Source organism: Furipterus horrens, unplaced genomic scaffold, assembly GCF_987537825.1.
Source record: "Furipterus horrens unplaced genomic scaffold, mFurHor1.1.pri manual_scaffold_4, whole genome shotgun sequence".
NCBI lineage: Eukaryota > Metazoa > Chordata > Mammalia > Chiroptera > Furipteridae > Furipterus > Furipterus horrens.
The window spans coordinates 143456460-143463520 of NW_028327174.1; the positions used below are offsets into that span (position 1 = coordinate 143456460).

At 43.0% G+C, this 7061-nt stretch overlaps 2 pseudogenes; both read right to left on the reverse strand.

Annotated features, from left to right (window-relative positions):
* Positions 1-935: 935 nt before the first annotated feature.
* On the reverse strand, positions 936-2073 carry LOC150012987 (uncharacterized; annotated as a pseudogene).
* Positions 2074-2148: 75 nt separating this feature from the next.
* Positions 2149-2705, reverse strand: LOC150012988 (chromosome transmission fidelity protein 8 homolog; annotated as a pseudogene).
* Between the last annotated feature and the right edge of the window lie 4356 nt (positions 2706-7061).

Genomic DNA, 7061 nt, shown 5'->3' on the forward strand with positions numbered 1-7061 from the left:
ATGTTCTAAATAACCTTATGAAGAAATACTAAAAAATAAAATATTTACGATTGCTAATCTAATGTAGTTCAATTTTATTTATTTTATTTTATTTTTTATGTTTTTGCCCTCTCATCCCATTTATTAAATAAACAGTAAGAAAAGATACAACACAGGAAAAACAACCATCCTTTCACATCAGGTTGAACAAATCACAGTGATTTCTTCCCTTCACCCCTCAACCCCCCACCCCATGTGCCATCCACATCAGTTTAAATTCTGACGTTCTTTGATTGGGCGTACCAGTGGAGAGGGAGTTGGATGAGCAGGGGAGCCTTGATTCTGGCCTCCTCTAAGTCCCAGAGAAGGAAGCTGCAGGACCAGTCATCAAGTGGAAATTGTATTTGGTGGGTCTTTAAAGTGGTTGCACACTTCCCTGTAATGTGTTCAAGCCCCCAGGAAAAGGTATGGCAGTAGAGGATGACCAGGTCCAAGGTGCCCAGGTCACAGCTGCTGAAGCATGGTCTGTTCACCAATGCAACATTTCTAGAGAGCAGTGAGCCAATTCCCCAGTGGTGAGCAGGGGACTACATATGAATTGGGACCTGCAGGTCAATGTACCCCTGAGGGAAGTCCACAAGAACAATTCAAGAAACTAGTAAGAAACAAGGGGCAGAAAGCTGTGGGGCAAAAGTACAGCAGGCTTCTGGAAGGCTGGAGATGCTTTCTCTCGAGGCTAGGATCGTTCCCGCCTGCCATAGTCCATGTCCCACAAATAACGTTTCACCTTCAATCAAGAAAGAAGCAGCGTTTGAAAAAGATGGCTTGTTTGAACTTGAGCCCCAGCTATGTACTTCAGACTGTAGCTCCATACCTACCTTTTTTGCCTGAAACACAGCCTCTGCCCAGAACCACGATGTCTGGAAACCAAGGTGGTCCTGGAGAGAAAATGCTATTTAAGGGGGTAACTTTCCATTTGGGTACATTGCATCCATTTCACCCCCTAGTCTGGGGAAAGCAGCTGGGTTTGTGCCAGGGAGACTACCCACTCTAGGAAATGGGACCAAAGTCTTGGCTACAGAGCCATTCATCCTTGGAAAGGAAGTTGGGTTTACACCTAGGGTCCCAGTTAGCCTTGCAAAAGGAGCTGGGTTGATATCCACAGGGCCCGCTGCAGAAGAGCCCAGAGACCCAGGAGCTGACCTGGGGAAGTAACCTGACCAGGGCCTAGTGGGCCAGTAGACCTTGGCAATGTCATTGAACTAGGACCTTGTAAGCCAGTGGCCCTTGGGAAGTTAGCTGGGTTGGGCCCTAAAGGCCCAGAGGCTCTTGGGAAAATTGCTGCATTTGAGCCCTGGAGGCCGGCAGACCTCTGGAAGGTAGCTGGGTTTAAAGCCAATGTGCCAGAAGACTGAGAAAAGGCAGCTGGGTTCAGTGCTCCTAAACCTGTGCTGCTTGGAAAGGGGTTAGCATTTAACCCCATGGGGCCAGCTGGTCTTGAAAAATAAGCTGAATTAGGGTCTACGTGGCCAGCAGCACTTGACATGGGAGATGGATTTGGCCCTGGAAGGCCAATTTCCCGAGAGCCAAGACCCGAGTTTGAGCCCATGGGGCCAGATATTCTTGCCATGGAAGATGGGCTTGTGCCCATGTTTCCAGAAGCCTGTAAGAAAAAAAGAAGCTGAATTTGCTCCTAAAAGACCCGCTGCTCTTAGAATGGGGGCAAGATCTAGACCTTGAGGTCCAGCCATTCTTAAGTTAAGACCAGATCCTGTGCCCAAGAGGCCACCTGCTCTGGTATCCAGATTAGGGCCTGAGCCCAGGCCACCTGCCCTTGGGTTGGGCCCGAGGCTTGGACCCCAGGCCACTTGCTCTTTGGGTGGACCCAAGGCTGGGGCCTGGAAACACACCCGACCTTGGGGCAGGGTTTGTACCTACAAAGCCTGATCTCAAATTGGGACTTGGTCCAGGGCTCAGGCCAATGTGCCTATTATTGGGAGGACCATTTCCAGAAGGCAAGAGGAGGGAATTGAGATCATGCCCAGTGGGTGGCCTGTGTTTAGAACAGGAACCCCTGTGGTCCCAGGGAACCATCGGGCTGTCCTCAAGGTGGCGGTGGGGCACGAATCCAAGGGTTTGGCCACTTTCTAGGGAAAATCCGGGGTTCTTTCATACTTTCTTGGGAACATTGGTGATAATGGGCTTGGGGCGAGTTTTGAAAAGAATCTTGTTTTTCTTTTAAATTATTTAATTGTTTATTTTTAGAGAGAGGGGAAAAGAGAGAGACAGGGAAAGAAACATCACTGTGTGGTTGCCTCTCACTTGCACCCCCAACTGGGGACCTCATGTGCAACCTAGTCATGTGCCCTGACTGGGAATCGAACCAGCGACACTTGGCTCGCAGGCCGACACAAAAATCTTGTTTTTGATGAGTGCTGTCACCAAGGACTAGGTGCCAGTCTCATAGCCACACTCATTACAGTCCTGCTCCCCAGGAGTGTGTTTGACAAGGACAGCTAAAGCTTTCTCCAGGTGGATGGTTTCCCATACAGAATATGAGGTCCCACGATCAGCACAGGGATTCCCTCAGTGGTGTAACGTAGGTCTCCCAGGAGGTTTCCAGCTAATCCAGTGCTGTAGCGAGCCTCGATCCCCCCCTGTAGCTCCATCAGCACCCATTCTGCCAGGCCTCCAGCCCCAGCACTGGAAACAATAATTTACACCATGAGCCTCTGTCTTTAAAAAAGCAACTGAAAATGAGCTGCAGTGGCGGCCTCCGAGCTCGGCGCCGTGCTGCCAACGGGCGACAGACGAACCCTCCTGTCACCGCTGCCGCCTCGAGCACTGCCTGCGCCCAATTTTATTTTAAATACTGTAGTCAAAGGAGAGAAAGAGAGAGTATTTTATCTTGTGAGAGTATTTTATTTGTGAAATGACTATCAGGAGGAGACTGTCTCTTCTGTGATAGGGTCTGGGGAGACTTGCTCACAACCATCTTCTGAGTAGAATCTCTCACTCTTCCAGGTTGGGATGCTACCAACCCTGCATCCCCTGCACCAAGCTCTTCTGATTTGGGGCTTGTGGGACTCCCTTTCTCTGTAGGTGGTGGGAAATTCTTTTCTGGCACATCCTTAAGCCCTGCTTAGGGACCCAAACGAACCTCCCCCGCCTTCGCTGCCGCAGCGAGCACTGCCTGCACAAAATTTTATTTATTTTAAATACTGTAGTCAGAGGGGAGAGAGAGAGTAGTTTATTTTAAAATACAGTAGTCTCCTTTAAAAACATTAGAAAAAATTTAAGGATAATGTAATATTAGAACAAAATGGGTAAATGTAAACAGTTTTTGTTCATAGTAAATTGTGAGTCCAAAGGATGCTTAGATAAGTAATATTCAAGTTTAACAAATGTACTGGACAAATTTCCCCGACATTCAGCCAGTCTAAAACAATTAAGTACTCCCCATTAAGACTATGTAAGAAAAACTCCTTACCCAATATCGAATCCAGTCATTTACCTATGATACATAAGGTAGTTAGTCAGACTCACAATCAGCAAACACTGGCTAAAGAAAACAAATTTACAGGAGAAAAGTATTTCAACTGAGGAATTCTTTGGCCCATGGCTTAACACCCCTGTCCTTCCCCTCTGTAGTCAGAGCACCTGGCTACAGTAGATTTAAAAATTGGGAAACTGGATGTGAACTCACTAAGTAAGGTCATGGTTTTTTAGCCATGATCGATTAAGAGTCAAAAACCTGCTTCCTATTTTAAACTAAAGATGTTTTCAAAATAGAGGTGAAGACTTTAGCACAACTTATTTCTGATACTACTACTTGTTTCTACCCATGACATAAAGGGATTTCTTTTACTCAGAAAAAAGCACATGCTAGACAAGCAACGTGTCCTGCAAAGTGACCGGGAAGATGGAGAGTGTTGCCTTTTCTGAGCAAAACCTTTTCTTTTGTTCATGAGGGTCCTAGTAGTTCTCGTCTGCAAGTGAAGATGGCCTCGGTTTGAAAAGTGAAATTGAGAAAGCACGAGAGAGCAGAGCAGCTGGTCCCAAAGAACAGAAAGCATCACAGAGGAGAGCGAGAAGAGGGCATGCCACCCCCATGCACCAATGGCAAACATCTCTAAAATCTTTAGCGACCCTTTTTCTGCCAAGATTCCTTTCGGCCCTAATAGCCCAAAGAGCCCCTAATTCTCAAATGTAGCCCCTTATACCCACACAGTGTCTAGGCCTGCTGCTCGCTCTTCCTTCTCTCTGTCAAATCCCTCCTCTCCCCAAAACATTTTAAATTATTTTACTTGGCCATTGTGCTAGTCCACAGCACACAGGACCAAGCTCGTCCTGATTATGGAGTGGCCTTCTCTTTTGCATAACTTCTAACGGGCGCAGCTATAATTATATTTAGCAATCCATTTATGGTTTTTGTTTTTTTTTTAATCACACCGATGGTTACTTCTTCTATGAAATGTTAAACATTGTTTTTCCCCTTTACTCTGTAACTTTTCACCAAAATTCCTATTGGTATCTCTATACCTTTTGAAAGAATGTAGTTTGTGTTGCTATTGTATATGTACGTATTTCATGTCCCCATGCCAGCTGATCCTCTAACAGTTACAATGTCTACAGCTTCATTATGTGGGTTATAAACTGCTGAGATGTAGCCCCGTGTCATTTTCTTACTTTCCTTGCCTGCATTCCCTCCCTGTGTCTGATGAATAAGTCTTGGCCCCAGACCCCCTTCTTCTCCCTTCCATATGAAGATGTTTTACCTGTAATGAAGCTCCGTTCTTTGCATGTCTTCTGCTGCGTCACCGTAGTCTCCAACCAAAGCAAGCAGCACTTTCAGCCTCCCCATCTCCCTCACCCTCCCTTCATTGCCAGAGGTGTCTCTGTTCAGAAAAATCCCTCCACTTAGCTTGTACCTGTGGTATTGTTTTCTTTTCTTTTTTCTTTTTGAATTTATTTAGTTTTTTCTATTACAGTTGTCCCACTTTTTTCCCTATTGCTCCCCCCACCCTGCCCACCCCTTCTCCCACAGCCAATCCCCACCCCGTTGTCCATGTGGTATTTTTTTCTTATAGCTAGTCTGCTCCTGACTGTCCTGAAGGTCCCTAAGACTCAGAGCCATAAAAACACCCTTTAAAATATGAGTAAGACAAACTACACCAAAAAAGTTTCCAGGTGAGAAATCATAAAAATGGCACATTGAATACGTTCTTCAAAAAATAATCTTGTCGTAAAAAGGCTAAGAACCTGATATAGATTAAAGGAGAATAAAGACACGTGACAACTGAGTGCAGTATGTGCCTCTACACTGAGTCCTGGAGTGGAGATTTTTAAAAAGCCATGAAAGATATTACTCAATAAATTAACAAAAAATGTGACTGGGAGATTAATTAAAAGTTTTATGCCAAATATTAAAGTACTGAAGGGAATAATTGTACTATATGTAAAATAATCTTTTTTCTTAAAAAATATACAGTAAATATAAAGTACATGAGGCATGAACTCAAGTATGCAGGCATGCATGCATATTTTTCATATATGTGTGTGCATTTATATATAGGGAGAAGAGGGAGGGAGGGAAGAAGACAAACAGATATAAAAAGAGACAGGTGAGAAATAACAAATGTGTCAAAATGTTAGCAGATAAATCTGGATAAAGAGTTTATGGTTTTACCAAGCATGCACCTTTTCTACAAGATTAATTATTTTCAAATAAATACATTTTAAAAATGGATTGTTTTTCTGAATTTTACCTGACCTTTGAGATTTCTAGCTTTGGCTCCCACAGCTACTACCACCACCATGTCCAGACCCCAGCAGTGTGCAATCCGACTCTAAATACTCTCTGATTCTGCCCCAGGCAAGAAAGCTGGCGTCCACCGTGCACTTGAAGCCTGCTCACTGTCCAAAAGGATCTTATCAACTACTGGAGAAGGTCTCAGTTCCCAAAAAAGAATAAAAGGTTTTAAAAATTATACATAATATAAAACAAAAACAATAAAAACAAAAATTCAAGATGTTTAATGCATGGAACCCCTCATTTCTTGTCTGGTGTCATTCACCTCTCCTCACCTGCACTCCTGTCTTCCCGAATTGCATTGACATCTGATGTCTTATCCTCTCCTCTACTTGTCCTTCTCAAGTAGTTACTATTAAAATCCTTTCCTTATTCTAATTTTATTTAAGTATAGTTCACATACTATACAATTCACCTATTTAAATAATATAATTTTATGAGTTTAGTATATTCACAGATATGTTCACCCCCAGTCAATTTTAAAACATTTTCATGACTTCAAAAAAAATAATAATAATTCTTATAACCTTTAGTTATAATCCCTCTCCTCTCCTTCCTTCCCTAACCTCCAGCCCTAAGCAACCACTAATGTATTTTCTGTTTCTTTAGTTTTCTCTGTTTTGGACATTTCATGTGAATAGAATCATACACAATCATTCGTGACCATCTTTATTCACTTAGCATAATGCTTTCAAGGTTCATCCATGTTGTAGCAGGTATTAATACTTTTTATTGCCAAATATATTATATTGTATGGATATGCCATGTTTTATTTATCCATTCATCAATAGATGGACCTTTGGGTTGTTTGCACCTTTTGACTATTATAAATACTGAATACTGCTATGAACATTTGTTTACAAGTTTTGGTGTGGACAAGGAATTGCTGCATCATATGGTAACTCCATATTTGACATTTTGAGGAAGTGCCAGACTATTTGTCAAAGTGGCTGTACCCTTTCTCATTCCCACCAGCAACCCATGAAGGCTCCACTTGCTCCACATTCTCAGTGACACTTACCTGACTTTGTCATTCTAGCCATTTCTTTGTGTGTCTGTTGCTATATCATAGTGTTTTTGATTTGTATTTTTTCTGATGGCTAGTGATGCTGAGCATCTTTTCATCTCACCTTTTACTATTAATGGCATTTTGGGAAGAAACAGATCAGTGTGTCTGATCTACTGTGTTTAAGTCATTTCCATGTTTAACGGGAAAAAAATTTCTTCTTAACATTTGAAAACACATATAGTGATGCCAATTCTGTAGATT